Source organism: Lissotriton vulgaris, chromosome 8 (genome assembly GCF_964263255.1).
Source record: "Lissotriton vulgaris chromosome 8, aLisVul1.2, whole genome shotgun sequence".
NCBI lineage: Eukaryota > Metazoa > Chordata > Amphibia > Caudata > Salamandridae > Lissotriton > Lissotriton vulgaris.
This window is the reverse complement of record NC_141696.1, coordinates 410693520-410711354: the sequence shown is the minus strand read 5'-3', so window position 1 is coordinate 410711354 and position 17835 is coordinate 410693520. Positions and strand designations below refer to the sequence as shown.

The 17835-nt window shown below is 50.5% G+C and overlaps 1 protein-coding gene across 1 annotated transcript in view; it reads left to right on the top strand.

Annotated features, from left to right (window-relative positions):
• The window catches only part of ATP10A (ATPase phospholipid transporting 10A (putative)), an 895063-nt gene that overhangs the window by 658894 nt on the left and 218334 nt on the right, over positions 1 to 17835 (top strand). The gene's annotated exons all lie outside the window — the stretch shown is intronic.

The following is a 17835-nucleotide window of genomic DNA, read 5'->3' as shown; positions in this document are numbered from 1 at the left end:
TTTATAAATGTGATATGTTTGCCATGCACCTGTTCCGGTGGAAACTCGGCCCTTTTTCATATCTGATTTATTTTATGTAACTTAGCACTTCAACACTTACTTGATCCTTCAATGAATATTGTTTTGTGCCAATGAGGGGTTGGATATTAGTTGTCCAATGTCCGGTTATCCAACGAGGATCAGGATTTCGATAGCCAATTCACAAGCTAATAATTGAGTACATGTATATGGCTCTTCAAACCAGACTATACAAGTATAGGATTATCACTGCTAGTCTGAACCTTCTGAAGAAATTTAGCCAGACCAAAATCATGCAAACAAATAATTCTGCTAGGGGTAAACAAAACAACAACTTAGTACCTGATGCTCAGAGATTTCTCTAAGCTGGTCTTTCCCTGGCATTAATTAGTAAATTCATAATGCACAATCCATTCCAAAAGGACAAGTCATTGTTAGAACTGGCTATTTCTGGTAGGCTAAGGCGGACGCCAAAGCCAGGCAGAAACCACCAATCTAGTCAGGGCAAGGAAGTCACACGCCAAGATAACCCCTGCTCACCCCCTTGGTAGCTTGGCACGAGCAGTCTAGGCTAAACTCGGAGGCAATGTGTAAAGCATTTGCGTCAGCGCACAATAGCAACAACATACTAGGTACACCACAAAAGAGACTCCACACAAGGTTATTATAAAAATAACGTTTGTATTGTAAAAACACATATCAGATAAAATCACACATATACATGGTGCCAATTGGCACGGGCAATATTCACATGGGATTATTCACAAGACAGGGCCACATGGGCCACTGTCATATTCAACACTTTCCGAAATAGAAATACTTGTCAGAAATTAGAATAAGCATATAAAATCACTGTAGCACAAAGTAACAGTTATGAATCACATCCAGTAACTACTGGGAACAGGTAAGTACACACTACGCAACCCTCAACACCTTAGGAGCATGTCACGCAGGTACCCAGGACCTCACTAGGACCCCCTGTACTAGAAAGAACAACCACCTAAGGATGAAATCCACTTAGGGGTATAAATCAGAACACCCTACCCATGATGCATGAATATACATTAAGAGGAGTAGTAAGGAAAGAAAACACATGATGTATAGACCTACACATTCAGCGGTGTTAAGGACAGAGCACATGATGCAATCAAAATACATTCAGGGGTGCAGCGCAAGAAGACACATGATGACTAAACATTCAGAGGTGCAGCGCATGAAAAGAAAGACACATAATGCATCAAACATTCAGAGGTGTCAAGAGTAAAGCAATAGCGCAAAAATCACATGAGGCCTAAAAACCTTCAGAGGTGCAGGAATAACACATGATGCAAAAGATCACATTCAGAGGTGCAATAACCATACCATTGCGCAAACTCACATAAGCCACCACCTGTGGCAGTCCCTAGGCCAACGGCCTTGTTGGGGCTCAGACGCCCTGAGTCTCAGTGTCAGGGTTGCGCTGCCATGCAGCGCCAGTCTCAAAGTTCCAAAAAGCCTAAACGTGGCAGGTGCCCACTAAGTGCTGGGCACCTGGAGAACAATAAAACTGCGACAGGGTCCTCACTGACCCTTGGGCGCAAACTGCGCCATGCTGGAGCCACACAGGCTCTAAAACAGACACTGTGGCCAAACGTTGGAGCCCTCAGGCTCTGCAGACAATGCCCCCTCGAGCCTTCTCATGGCTCTGGACAACGTTGGGGCGACCCACTGCCAGCCGGGGCCGCCCTTGAAGCCCTCGTGGCTTCGGACACAACTGGGCCACTTTAGGGACGGGCAACGACAATATGCCCCGATATGCCCCCTTCGTTGGAGTCCCACTCGGGGAACTCAAAGACCTAAAATGCCCCCTGCCCCTCTTGGGCTCTCAACCGTTGGGGCGACCCGCTGCCAATCGGGGCCGCCCTTCCTCGGTGCCTCGACCGGCACCAACAGGACTCATCTGCTCCCTCGCGGAGCGGCAACATCACGGAGCCCCCCCCAGCCCTCTGGACTCACCGGGCTGCTCTCGCGCTCCTCCTCCTCGGCCGGTACATTCTCAGGCCTCAGACGCTCCCCGCCCTCCAGCGCTCACTCGCGCTCTGGCCCGGCCGGTCTCCGGCAGCTCTCCGCCCGCTCTCCGTCCTTCAGTGAGCAGCGGGGAGCAGAGACGGCAGGCCGGGGCTGAGAGCACTCGCTGGATTCCCTCGGCGAGGTCGGCAGTCTTTCCCGGTCCCGGCGAGGATGAGGCGGCTCTCCAAGGGGTCCCGATGGCAGGGACCAATCCTGTCGCGGCACAGGGGGCGAGCCTCCAGCAGCACCCGGGAGTCAGCCAATGGCAGTGCGGCTCCCGGGCCAGTGAGCAATGACGCTCCGCTATTTCGGCCAATCACGGCCCACCCCGCGGATGACGCTGCGCCGCACGGGCCAATCCCGTCGCGGCCCCTTCGTAGTTTGTTTTGCTACAAGGCAGATCGAGGTGGGCACTCGTCATTGATTAAATCCATGCAGGCAGGAATCTTCAGCGCGTCCAGCGCTATACACGAGCAGGAAAGCGCTCCTAAGCGCTAGGAAGTCCTGAGAAAGCGCTCTCAAGCGCTTGGGGGAAACTGACGCGCTCCAAAGCGCTAGACAGCAGGCAGAGCGCTCCCAGGCGCTCAGGGGGACGCACAGCGCCTCCAGGCGCTAGAAATCACTCCAGCGCTCTCCTCAGGATAAAGGCAGCTTCTCCAGGCTGCCAAGGTCCCAGAGCTTCCCCAGGGGCAAAGCCAAGTCCCCCCTTCAGCCCAGGCAGGGCAGAAGGGTCCCCCAGGAGTCCAGGAATCCAGGCACCCAGGGGCTGGGCAGCGCCCACCCCTGGTAGATCCAAGTCAGCCACAAGAGCCAGAACAAGAACAAGTTGGAGGGAGACACAGCTCCTTCTTATAGCCAGGAATGCCTTTGAAGTACTTCGTGCAAGGGACCCCGAGTGCTGGAATGTTTCTGGTTTACGTCTTTCCTGACAGCTTAAGGGCCAGAGGTGACAGTGAGCCGTCAGGAAGGAGAGCTAGCAGGGTGGCCGACAGGCACGGCCCGGCACCACCAGACGCTCTTTCCTCCCATCCCTGACAGCAGAGGGGCCTTTCATCCACGGCTGACTCAGACCCCCTCCTCTGGGGCCTTGCAGACCCTGCAGACCCTGTCCTACTCAAACCGGACAGTCCATCCACCAGCAGGTCCAGGCACTCCTGGGCAGACTCACCAGCCAATCACACGCTAGCACCAACTTACACAATTATGCCAACTTCCAAAAGTGGTACTTCTAGACTAGACACAGTCATGCTGCATACATCATTTTGCAGCATTCATTCTCACGAGTTCACACATATCAAACTCGACCCCTGCACTCCCCACACAACAGGAACTACCATGGGCATACATATTCCCCATTCATTCCTATGGGGGGGCAGGTCACTCACTCTTCATACAGAGAGCTCAAGCACTTTACACTGTACCACAGTGAAAAAAGTGCGCAGAGGCCTAGAATCACCAACACCAGGTTCCAGAAACAGGCTAGGAAAAAGCAAAAAGTCTAGGGGTAAACCTGCCCAAAGGGCCGGGTCCAACACAGCCCCCTTCCAGCCAAAACGCAGGGTAGACCAATCACTCCACTGATGGGCTTCACTGCTTTGGGCGACAAAAACCACGGACACGGACCTGCCCGGCAGGGACAACCCCCTGGTTTTTCGCCACTCTGAACCTACCTGGTTACCTCTAAACAATAACTCTCTGACACAACTAGGACACCCCACTGGGACTCCCTAGTCATCCGCAGCCAAGACCATCCAAATCACAGGTCCTAACCAATCCACAGAGCGGGGGGCAATAACCCCTGGCACACATTAGCCGTTCTCCACTCTCTCTCTCAGTGTAGCTACAACTACCACTGATCCAACAACCTAGGGTCCACACCCCCAAGCTGACCAGAGGTCTCGGGTAAGAATGCCCCACCCTACCTCTACTTCTGGGTTTCCACACCCTCACAGAGAAGCATTCACCAGAACACAAGTCTCCTACCAGATCAGGACCTCACTCCTTCACTGGTCTACCACCTGGAAACTATTTCACTTCTGAGGTACAAAGCACACAGCACAGTTCCTCTTCAAGCAGGTGGGGGGACACAGCACACCGCAAAGCCCCCTTTCCTCTACCTTAGTGGAAACAACAAACTGCAGGTGAGCCCCAGAACACACAGCAAGGGCAGCCCCCTCAGTCTCTTCAGCTGGTTCACTGGGGCAGAGATTCCTCTTGACCTAGAAGTTTCCTAATCTCCCAACCTAAGATCTAAACCCTCAGGTTGCACCGGGGTCAGAAGTAAGGACACCGTCCCTCTGCACCCCCTTCCAGTTCCATGACTACAGGCCCAGTATGTCTCAGGCTAGACAGAGCACACGCCAGCGGCGTATCAGCGACACACCCTCCTCCAGTACTCCCTATCACAGGGTGATTCTCAGTATGTCCCAGGCTAGACAGAGCACACGCCAGCGGCGTATCAGTGACACACTCCTTTAGTACTCCCTATCACAGGGTGATTCTCAGTATGTCCAAGGCTAGACAGAGCACACGCCAGCGGCGTATCAGTGACACACTTTCCTCCAGTACTCCTTCCAGGTCAGGCCACACCCCAACCTGGCTTTCCCCCCTCCTCGGGGAACGACCTCCAGAGGCCCCACAAATGGTCAAGCACTCTAGACAGTCAAATGCTCAGCGAGCCAGGACTTCTGCACCCTCCACTAGGAGCGGTACTGCCCAACACTAGGACCGCCGGAGTTCTGGTTACAGACACTCCCCGTCCTCTAGACACAGGAAGATCCTCCTCAAATGACCTGTATGTACAGCCTAGGCCCCTGACCTGGCGCTCCCTTAGGGAACCCTCCGGGCCCTGAGATAAGGTTTCAGGCCAACTTGGGACACACCGTCCCACACTCACTCTGCCTCCACTGAGACAGGACGTGAGCCCCTACACCCCTACCATCCTACTGGGATCTAGCTGGGCTACACATGAACCTCTTCACCTACACAGGATCATCAGATACACAAGCCACTGCTTTTAGAATCACTCCCTAATGCCACTGCAAGACATCTAGCACACCGCCAGACATCCACCTTCTTGTCCAGTTACTCTGCAGGACCTCCTGCACACCACCAGAGGTACACCTCACGTGCAAGCTCCTTTAAAAAAAAACCTCACACCAGCTCCTCCAGTTCCGCACATAACTCATGCGCACACTCCCCCCCCTCGGACTGGTAAGGCAGTTTTTACCACCCCTGATCACTCAACCTGACCACACGTGACACAGGTACCAAACTCTGGGAGCGGGGAATGGGAATTAACACACTGGACACTACACCCAGGGAACAACTACCCTCCTGAGCTAGTCTTTTCTCCTCACACTCCCTCTCTCTCCTATCTACCCACACACACACATGGGGATAGGATTTGGGATTGGACACTGGACCCAGCAAGGGATTCCTAATCTATGGGAACCTCCCCCTCTACTGGCGTCCCGCCCTGTCACTTTCTCTCATCTGCCGCTAAACATAAAGCGCAGAAACACATTTGAAAATGACACTCTTGAGGAAAAAAATCAAAACAATAATCCCAAACATGTGACTATCTGAAAAAAACAATTGCAGAGTTTTGTAATGTAGCCAGTTGTCGCTATGGCACTGCGCAAACACCAGTTCCAAATCCGCACCGCTGACCCACCAATGTTAGAACTGGCTATTTCTGGTAGGCTAAGGCGGACGCCAAAGCCAGGCAGAAACCACCAATCTAGTCAGGGCAAGGAAGTCACACGCCAAGATAACCCCTGCTCACCCCCTTGGTAGCTTGGCACGAGCAGTCTAGGCTAAACTCGGAGGCAATGTGTAAAGCATTTGCGTCAGCGCACAATAGCAACAACATACTAGGTACACCACAAAAGAGACTCCACACAAGGTTATTATAAAAATAACGTTTGTATTGTAAAAACACATATCAGATAAAATCACACATATACATGGTGCCAATTGGCACGGGCAATATTCACATGGGATTATTCACAAGACAGGGCCACATGGGCCACTGTCATATTCAACACTTTCCGAAATAGAAATACTTGTCAGAAATTAGAATAAGCATATAAAATCACTGTAGCACAAAGTAACAGTTATGAATCACATCCAGTAACTACTGGGAACAGGTAAGTACACACTACGCAACCCTCAACACCTTAGGAGCATGTCACGCAGGTACCCAGGACCTCACTAGGACCCCCTGTACTAGAAAGAACAACCACCTAAGGATGAAATCCACTTAGGGGTATAAATCAGAACACCCTACCCATGATGCATGAATATACATTAAGAGGAGTAGTAAGGAAAGAAAACACATGATGTATAGACCTACACATTCAGCGGTGTTAAGGACAGAGCACATGATGCAATCAAAATACATTCAGGGGTGCAGCGCAAGAAGACACATGATGACTAAACATTCAGAGGTGCAGCGCATGAAAAGAAAGACACATAATGCATCAAACATTCAGAGGTGTCAAGAGTAAAGCAATAGCGCAAAAATCACATGAGGCCTAAAAACCTTCAGAGGTGCAGGAATAACACATGATGCAAAAGATCACATTCAGAGGTGCAATAACCATACCATTGCGCAAACTCACATAAGCCACCACCTGTGGCAGTCCCTAGGCCAACGGCCTTGTTGGGGCTCAGACGCCCTGAGTCTCAGTGTCAGGGTTGCGCTGCCATGCAGCGCCAGTCTCAAAGTTCCAAAAAGCCTAAACGTGGCAGGTGCCCACTAAGTGCTGGGCACCTGGAGAACAATAAAACTGCGACTGGGTCCTCACTGACCCTTGGGCGCAAACTGCGCCATGCTGGAGCCACACAGGCTCTAAAACAGACACTGTGGCCAAACGTTGGAGCCCTCAGGCTCTGCAGACAATGCCCCCTCGAGCCTTCTCATGGCTCTGGACAACGTTGGGGCGACCCACTGCCAGCCGGGGCCGCCCTTGAAGCCCTCGTGGCTTCGGACACAACTGGGCCACTTTAGGGACGGGCAACGACAATATGCCCCGATATGCCCCCTTCGTTGGAGTCCCACTCGGGGAACTCAAAGACCTAAAATGCCCCCTGCCCCTCTTGGGCTCTCAACCGTTGGGGCGACCCGCTGCCAATCGGGGCCGCCCTTCCTCGGTGCCTCGACCGGCACCAACAGGACTCATCTGCTCCCTCGCGGAGCGGCAACATCACGGAGCCCCCCCCAGCCCTCTGGACTCACCGGGCTGCTCTCGCGCTCCTCCTCCTCGGCCGGTACATTCTCAGGCCTCAGACGCTCCCCGCCCTCCAGCGCTCACTCGCGCTCTGGCCCGGCCGGTCTCCGGCAGCTCTCCGCCCGCTCTCCGTCCTTCAGTGAGCAGCGGGGAGCAGAGACGGCAGGCCGGGGCTGAGAGCACTCGCTGGATTCCCTCGGCGAGGTCGGCAGTCTTTCCCGGTCCCGGCGAGGATGAGGCGGCTCTCCAAGGGGTCCCGATGGCAGGGACCAATCCTGTCGCGGCACAGGGGGCGAGCCTCCAGCAGCACCCGGGAGTCAGCCAATGGCAGTGCGGCTCCCGGGCCAGTGAGCAATGACGCTCCGCTATTTCGGCCAATCACGGCCCACCCCGCGGATGACGCTGCGCCGCACGGGCCAATCCCGTCGCGGCCCCTTCGTAGTTTGTTTTGCTACAAGGCAGATCGAGGTGGGCACTCGTCATTGATTAAATCCATGCAGGCAGGAATCTTCAGCGCGTCCAGCGCTATACACGAGCAGGAAAGCGCTCCTAAGCGCTAGGAAGTCCTGAGAAAGCGCTCTCAAGCGCTTGGGGGAAACTGACGCGCTCCAAAGCGCTAGACAGCAGGCAGAGCGCTCCCAGGCGCTCAGGGGGACGCACAGCGCCTCCAGGCGCTAGAAATCACTCCAGCGCTCTCCTCAGGATAAAGGCAGCTTCTCCAGGCTGCCAAGGTCCCAGAGCTTCCCCAGGGGCAAAGCCAAGTCCCCCCTTCAGCCCAGGCAGGGCAGAAGGGTCCCCCAGGAGTCCAGGAATCCAGGCACCCAGGGGCTGGGCAGCGCCCACCCCTGGTAGATCCAAGTCAGCCACAAGAGCCAGAACAAGAACAAGTTGGAGGGAGACACAGCTCCTTCTTATAGCCAGGAATGCCTTTGAAGTACTTCGTGCAAGGGACCCCGAGTGCTGGAATGTTTCTGGTTTACGTCTTTCCTGACAGCTTAAGGGCCAGAGGTGACAGTGAGCCGTCAGGAAGGAGAGCTAGCAGGGTGGCCGACAGGCACGGCCCGGCACCACCAGACGCTCTTTCCTCCCATCCCTGACAGCAGAGGGGCCTTTCATCCACGGCTGACTCAGACCCCCTCCTCTGGGGCCTTGCAGACCCTGCAGACCCTGTCCTACTCAAACCGGACAGTCCATCCACCAGCAGGTCCAGGCACTCCTGGGCAGACTCACCAGCCAATCACACGCTAGCACCAACTTACACAATTATGCCAACTTCCAAAAGTGGTACTTCTAGACTAGACACAGTCATGCTGCATACATCATTTTGCAGCATTCATTCTCACGAGTTCACACATATCAAACTCGACCCCTGCACTCCCCACACAACAGGAACTACCATGGGCATACATATTCCCCATTCATTCCTATGGGGGGGCAGGTCACTCACTCTTCATACAGAGAGCTCAAGCACTTTACACTGTACCACAGTGAAAAAAGTGCGCAGAGGCCTAGAATCACCAACACCAGGTTCCAGAAACAGGCTAGGAAAAAGCAAAAAGTCTAGGGGTAAACCTGCCCAAAGGGCCGGGTCCAACACAGCCCCCTTCCAGCCAAAACGCAGGGTAGACCAATCACTCCACTGATGGGCTTCACTGCTTTGGGCGACAAAAACCACGGACACGGACCTGCCCGGCAGGGACAACCCCCTGGTTTTTCGCCACTCTGAACCTACCTGGTTACCTCTAAACAATAACTCTCTGACACAACTAGGACACCCCACTGGGACTCCCTAGTCATCCGCAGCCAAGACCATCCAAATCACAGGTCCTAACCAATCCACAGAGCGGGGGGCAATAACCCCTGGCACACAATAGCCGTTCTCCACTCTCTCTCTCAGTGTAGCTACAACTACCACTGATCCAACAACCTAGGGTCCACACCCCCAAGCTGACCAGAGGTCTCGGGTAAGAATGCCCCACCCTACCTCTACTTCTGGGTTTCCACACCCTCACAGAGAAGCATTCACCAGAACACAAGTCTCCTACCAGATCAGGACCTCACTCCTTCACTGGTCTACCACCTGGAAACTATTTCACTTCTGAGGTACAAAGCACACAGCACAGTTCCTCTTCAAGCAGGTGGGGGGACACAGCACACCGCAAAGCCCCCTTTCCTCTACCTTAGTGGAAACAACAAACTGCAGGTGAGCCCCAGAACACACAGCAAGGGCAGCCCCCTCAGTCTCTTCAGCTGGTTCACTGGGGCAGAGATTCCTCTTGACCTAGAAGTTTCCTAATCTCCCAACCTAAGATCTAAACCCTCAGGTTGCACCGGGGTCAGAAGTAAGGACACCGTCCCTCTGCACCCCCTTCCAGTTCCATGACTACAGGCCCAGTATGTCTCAGGCTAGACAGAGCACACGCCAGCGGCGTATCAGCGACACACCCTCCTCCAGTACTCCCTATCACAGGGTGATTCTCAGTATGTCCCAGGCTAGACAGAGCACACGCCAGCGGCGTATCAGTGACACACTCCTTTAGTACTCCCTATCACAGGGTGATTCTCAGTATGTCCAAGGCTAGACAGAGCACACGCCAGCGGCGTATCAGTGACACACTTTCCTCCAGTACTCCTTCCAGGTCAGGCCACACCCCAACCTGGCTTTCCCCCCTCCTCGGGGAACGACCTCCAGAGGCCCCACAAATGGTCAAGCACTCTAGACAGTCAAATGCTCAGCGAGCCAGGACTTCTGCACCCTCCACTAGGAGCGGTACTGCCCAACACTAGGACCGCCGGAGTTCTGGTTACAGACACTCCCCGTCCTCTAGACACAGGAAGATCCTCCTCAAATGACCTGTATGTACAGCCTAGGCCCCTGACCTGGCGCTCCCTTAGGGAACCCTCCGGGCCCTGAGATAAGGTTTCAGGCCAACGTGGGACACACCGTCCCACACTCACTCCGCCTCCACTGAGACAGGACGTGAGCCCCTACACCCCTACCATCCTACTGGGATCTAGCTGGGCTACACATGAACCTCTTCACCTACACAGGATCATCAGATACACAAGCCACTGCTTTTAGAATCACTCCCTAATGCCACTGCAAGACATCTAGCACACCGCCAGACATCCACCTTCTTGTCCAGTTACTCTGCAGGACCTCCTGCACACCACCAGAGGTACACCTCACGTGCAAGCTCCTTTAAAAAAAAAACTCACACCAGCTCCTCCAGTTCCGCACATAACTCATGCGCACACTCCCCCCCCTCGGACTGGTAAGGCAGTTTTTACCACCCCTGATCACTCAACCTGACCACACGTGACACAGGTACCAAACTCTGGGAGCGGGGAATGGGAATTAACACACTGGACACTACACCCAGGGAACAACTACCCTCCTGAGCTAGTCTTTTCTCCTCACACTCCCTCTCTCTCCTATCTACCCACACACACACATGGGGATAGGATTTGGGATTGGACACTGGACCCAGCAAGGGATTCCTAATCTATGGGAACCTCCCCCTCTACTGGCGTCCCGCCCTGTCACTTTCTCTCATCTGCCGCTAAACATAAAGCGCAGAAACACATTTGAAAATGACACTCTTGAGGAAAAAAATCAAAACAATAATCCCAAACATGTGACTATCTGAAAAAAACAATTGCAGAGTTTTGTAATGTAGCCAGTTGTCGCTATGGCACTGCGCAAACACCAGTTCCAAATCCGCACCGCTGACCCACCAATGTTAGAACTGGCTATTTCTGGTAGGCTAAGGCGGACGCCAAAGCCAGGCAGAAACCACCAATCTAGTCAGGGCAAGGAAGTCACACGCCAAGATAACCCCTGCTCACCCCCTTGGTAGCTTGGCACGAGCAGTCTAGGCTAAACTCGGAGGCAATGTGTAAAGCATTTGCGTCAGCGCACAATAGCAACAACATACTAGGTACACCACAAAAGAGACTCCACACAAGGTTATTATAAAAATAACGTTTGTATTGTAAAAACACATATCAGATAAAATCACACATATACATGGTGCCAATTGGCACGGGCAATATTCACATGGGATTATTCACAAGACAGGGCCACATGGGCCACTGTCATATTCAACACTTTCCGAAATAGAAATACTTGTCAGAAATTAGAATAAGCATATAAAATCACTGTAGCACAAAGTAACAGTTATGAATCACATCCAGTAACTACTGGGAACAGGTAAGTACACACTACGCAACCCTCAACACCTTAGGAGCATGTCACGCAGGTACCCAGGACCTCACTAGGACCCCCTGTACTAGAAAGAACAACCACCTAAGGATGAAATCCACTTAGGGGTATAAATCAGAACACCCTACCCATGATGCATGAATATACATTAAGAGGAGTAGTAAGGAAAGAAAACACATGATGTATAGACCTACACATTCAGCGGTGTTAAGGACAGAGCACATGATGCAATCAAAATACATTCAGGGGTGCAGCGCAAGAAGACACATGATGACTAAACATTCAGAGGTGCAGCGCATGAAAAGAAAGACACATAATGCATCAAACATTCAGAGGTGTCAAGAGTAAAGCAATAGCGCAAAAATCACATGAGGCCTAAAAACCTTCAGAGGTGCAGGAATAACACATGATGCAAAAGATCACATTCAGAGGTGCAATAACCATACCATTGCGCAAACTCACATAAGCCACCACCTGTGGCAGTCCCTAGGCCAACGGCCTTGTTGGGGCTCAGACGCCCTGAGTCTCAGTGTCAGGGTTGCGCTGCCATGCAGCGCCAGTCTCAAAGTTCCAAAAAGCCTAAACGTGGCAGGTGCCCACTAAGTGCTGGGCACCTGGAGAACAATAAAACTGCGACAGGGTCCTCACTGACCCTTGGGCGCAAACTGCGCCATGCTGGAGCCACACAGGCTCTAAAACAGACACTGTGGCCAAACGTTGGAGCCCTCAGGCTCTGCAGACAATGCCCCCTCGAGCCTTCTCATGGCTCTGGACAACGTTGGGGCGACCCACTGCCAGCCGGGGCCGCCCTTGAAGCCCTCGTGGTTTCGGACACAACTGGGCCACTTTAGGGACGGGCAACGACAATATGCCCCGATATGCCCCCTTCGTTGGAGTCCCACTCGGGGAACTCAAAGACCTAAAATGCCCCCTGCCCCTCTTGGGCTCTCAACCGTTGGGGCGACCCGCTGCCAATCGGGGCCGCCCTTCCTCGGTGCCTCGACCGGCATCAACAGGACTCATCTGCTCCCTCGCGGAGCGGCAACATCACGGAGCCCCCCCCAGCCCTCTGGACTCACCGGGCTGCTCTCGCGCTCCTCCTCCTCGGCCGGTACATTCTCAGGCCTCAGACGCTCCCCGCCCTCCAGCGCTCACTCGCGCTCTGGCCCGGCCGGTCTCCGGCAGCTCTCCGCCCGCTCTCCGTCCTTCAGTGAGCAGCGGGGAGCAGAGACGGCAGGCCGGGGCTGAGAGCACTCGCTGGATTCCCTCGGCGAGGTCGGCAGTCTTTCCCGGTCCCGGCGAGGATGAGGCGGCTCTCCAAGGGGTCCCGATGGCAGGGACCAATCCTGTCGCGGCACAGGGGGCGAGCCTCCAGCAGCACCCGGGAGTCAGCCAATGGCAGTGCGGCTCCCGGGCCAGTGAGCAATGACGCTCCGCTATTTCGGCCAATCACGGCCCACCCCGCGGATGACGCTGCGCCGCACGGGCCAATCCCGTCGCGGCCCCTTCGTAGTTTGTTTTGCTACAAGGCAGATCGAGGTGGGCACTCGTCATTGATTAAATCCATGCAGGCAGGAATCTTCAGCGCGTCCAGCGCTATACACGAGCAGGAAAGCGCTCCTAAGCGCTAGGAAGTCCTGAGAAAGCGCTCTCAAGCGCTTGGGGGAAACTGACGCGCTCCAAAGCGCTAGACAGCAGGCAGAGCGCTCCCAGGCGCTCAGGGGGACGCACAGCGCCTCCAGGCGCTAGAAATCACTCCAGCGCTCTCCTCAGGATAAAGGCAGCTTCTCCAGGCTGCCAAGGTCCCAGAGCTTCCCCAGGGGCAAAGCCAAGTCCCCCCTTCAGCCCAGGCAGGGCAGAAGGGTCCCCCAGGAGTCCAGGAATCCAGGCACCCAGGGGCTGGGCAGCGCCCACCCCTGGTAGATCCAAGTCAGCCACAAGAGCCAGAACAAGAACAAGTTGGAGGGAGACACAGCTCCTTCTTATAGCCAGGAATGCCTTTGAAGTACTTCGTGCAAGGGACCCCGAGTGCTGGAATGTTTCTGGTTTACGTCTTTCCTGACAGCTTAAGGGCCAGAGGTGACAGTGAGCCGTCAGGAAGGAGAGCTAGCAGGGTGGCCGACAGGCACGGCCCGGCACCACCAGACGCTCTTTCCTCCCATCCCTGACAGCAGAGGGGCCTTTCATCCACGGCTGACTCAGACCCCCTCCTCTGGGGCCTTGCAGACCCTGCAGACCCTGTCCTACTCAAACCGGACAGTCCATCCACCAGCAGGTCCAGGCACTCCTGGGCAGACTCACCAGCCAATCACACGCTAGCACCAACTTACACAATTATGCCAACTTCCAAAAGTGGTACTTCTAGACTAGACACAGTCATGCTGCATACATCATTTTGCAGCATTCATTCTCACGAGTTCACACATATCAAACTCGACCCCTGCACTCCCCACACAACAGGAACTACCATGGGCATACATATTCCCCATTCATTCCTATGGGAGGGCAGGTCACTCACTCTTCATACAGAGAGCTCAAGCACTTTACACTGTACCACAGTGAAAAAAGTGCGCAGAGGCCTAGAATCACCAACACCAGGTTCCAGAAACAGGCTAGGAAAAAGCAAAAAGTCTAGGGGTAAACCTGCCCAAAGGGCCGGGTCCAACAGTCATGATAAACTATAGGTATTTGAGCGAGGAAGAAAGGGTTTGGATATGTGCAAGGAAGTGATGGCGCTCTGCATGTCCCTTAGGTTTTGGTAGTTGCTATGAAAGTGAAAAGTCCGGTGCATGCAGGTCAGGGGAACAAAACCAATGGAAAACCAGCCCCTGCAATAGTAAGGAGATGCCTCTCCTGTACCGAATAACATGAACAAAGTCCTGTGCACACGAAAAATCGAGTTGTCTCCAGGGTCAAAGTAGAGACGGGTATATCTCCACACTTAGAAGTGTAGACGGAAAACACGAGTCCGTGCAGGCGTATCCATCGGCATCCGGGTTGTGGAACCGTCTCTACTTTGACCCTCGAGAGGCCTGCGTCAACCACGCACGCCACTGACTATTTGTTCGCAAATCCTGCGATTCAGCCCTAATGAGTCACAGCCGCTACACGCTGTGACGAAACACGTGTCAGCTTTATTTAAATTTTGTTTACAACTTGCTACTTGGATGTACTGAGCATTCATTCCACGATTAAACTCTATATTTTACCAGACGAATCTTTTGAATCATTTCAACAACACTGCTCAATTGAGGTTTTCACCTGGAGACAACTCGATTTTTCGTGTGCACAGGCCTTTGTTCATGATAAACCATAGACTCCTGCTTCTAGTTAAGTTTGGTTTGTCAAATATTTCAAATAAAAGGCATTGCATTATTAGTAAACATTTCTTGCCTAAAGAGTCCAGGATAGGCTAGTTAGTTTGTGCTTGCCATAAAGTGACAAAAGAATTAAGAGAGTTCAGCGAGGACGTGAAACAGGATAGCTCATAGGCAATGTCCCATCGAGAAGCAGTCCCAAGTATGGTGCATACGACCTATGAGTCTATCCAAAGGGAGAGAGAAAGCAGAGTTTGCAAAAAAAGTCGTGCCCAACAGAAAGATCCAGGAAAACCAAAAGCAGCCTCTCTTGAATCAGTCTAACGTGCACTTCATCCATCAGATCAAAGTATAATATAGTCTTCTAGTTCTGTGGTGACACCTCCTTATTCATCTCATCGTCTCAGACCACTCAGTCATTGGTCAGTTAATATAAGATGATTGTCATGTGGCATAAAGGTAGAAATATATTCTAGAAAAAGGTGGTGCTAATCACGTAATATTTAGAGTCATTCTATACTTTGTAAACGTTCAAACAATGATCCTTTAGCAGCAGTCACAGGAGTTCAAGATGACAGTTTCCCATAGTAAATGTTCCTAAAGCATCAATTTTGTTGCAAGCAGTCCTTCTGAGCCTGAGAACTCGTCTAAGAAGTAACAGTTTCGCTTCACAGTGTAAGGCTGAGAAAACTTCTCACAAGTATACGACAATACCGATAGTAAAATGCAGGCCTAGCATAAAGTCAGTTTAAGAATATACAGGATATAAGTAGTGAAATGTATATTTCATAAAGGTAAATCAATATTCGAATAGACCATTTCGACTTATTAGAATTCCGAAATGTTAATAATCTATTTGTAAAGATTTCATGTAACTGTCATTTTACTGCAATTTTAAAGTACCAATGTGGAAAATGATTCCAAATAATAAAGTAATAATCTTGTTTCAAGTGTTTTATATTACCACATTAAGATTATTATCTGAAGGTTTCATGATATTTACATTCAATTTGAGTGTGTAGCACCACTTTTTGTATTTCCCATTTGAGACACAAGTTCACATATGCAGAAGATGGAATTCAGAATGGAAACCCTCAATATCACATGGAAAGTTATCTAAATTACAATTGATTTAATTAATTCTTCATACAATGTACTATTACCATAAGTATGATAAAACTGTTATAACACATGAGTACATCACTTTACCTTTCATTTATACGCTCAAGTAATTATGCTAAAGCTGATTAATGTAATATAAACTTATATTATTCAAATGTATGATTTCATCTATCCCTCAATCATCTGCATGCTTTTATGATGCAGTAATTAAGTTCTCTCACTTTTATTTCTCATGTTTCTTTAACGCAAAGTTGGTGCACGTTTATGTGTTACTTAAAATGTCTCAAATCAGTTTCTGTGTCACGTAAGGATTATCACAGCTTTTCAGCTGCATCACACCTATGCTTCTACTACATTGTTTGTGCCTTGCTGATCGTTGCCTTCATGTAGTAGATTGGTTGAATTAATTGTCTAGCTGTTTTTCAATACCAGTGCCCCCACCCTTAGTACTTGTCAGTAGTGTAGTTATAATCCTGTTGCTATTTCAGAACCTAAACACCTACACCATCCCAATCAATTTTTTTGTCTTCAGCAGAGTAGGGAACTCTACCAGTCTCCCCATTAGTTGTCACCTCTACTCATTTTAAATTTACAGAAGAAAATAGGTACCTTTCCACTTGTACTATTTTCAGCCATCCAGGATACACTGCTACCTCCTCCTACGTACAGCAAACGAACCTCAACAAATCATCCCAGTACTGAAAGTACTGAAATCAGTCTACAACTCTATCTGCTCCTGCATTCAATCCATCTCTCTGTGTGCGAAAAACAAGGACCCCCTGATATGGATAAAGTTCCTGGGTCAGGGTAAACAATGTATGTAAAGTAACGCACCCAGGCAAACAATATGACTACTGGCACAGGTTAGATGGCAAACGGAACAAAATTAATGATACACAACTGAATTAGCATATAAAGTACATTTTAATAAATTTCATAAAAGACGTCATGAGTGAAATCATTGACATAATGATAAAACATGATAAAAAAATATAAGTTCATTATCACATATGCATTGATTTTATAAAAATTATGATATAAGTGAGGGATGGTTTCCTGTCTACGCGTTTCGACACGTTGAAGGTGTCTTCCTCAGGACTTTACCATCATGATGCTGTAAATAAATAAACAATCTTTAAAATTGTGTCTTTATGCTAAACAGTTGATAACGCTAAATACAGTTTGCCAAATTCTAGAGGCCAGTGATATATTCAAATGTCATGATATACCGCATAACATTCAAGGGTATTCCTATTATTTTGCCTTATGTGTTCTGAATCTGGACAAATGTTATATGAAATGTCAACTGTCTCTTCATTAATGCAAATGTAAGCATGTCTACTATTCTGCTCTATGTGTTTCAGTCGTGACAAATGTTAGATGAAATGTCAACTGTTCTGTTTCTTTATTAATGCAAATGTAAGCATGTCTCTATGATATTCATTGGTATTTTGAACCAATGTTATGCGGTATATCATGAAATTTGAATATATCACTGGCCTCTAGAATTCGGCAAACTGTATTTAGAGTTATCAACTGTTTAGCATAAAGACAACATTTTAAAGATTGTGATAATGAACTTATATTTTTTTATCATGTTTTATCATTATGTCAATGATTTCACTCATGACGTCTTTTATGAAATTTATTAAAATGTACTTTATATGCTAATTCAGTTGCGTATCATTAATTTTGTTCTGTTTGCCATCTAACCTGCGCCAGTAGTCATATTGCCTGGGTGCGTTACTTTACATACATTCAATCCATCACTCTACACCACTACCCGTCCAGATACTTGCCAATCACTTAGTGCCTGGGTCCACCTAAGCCCCCTCATGTGCCAATTCCAGATTCAAAATCTTGGCATTCT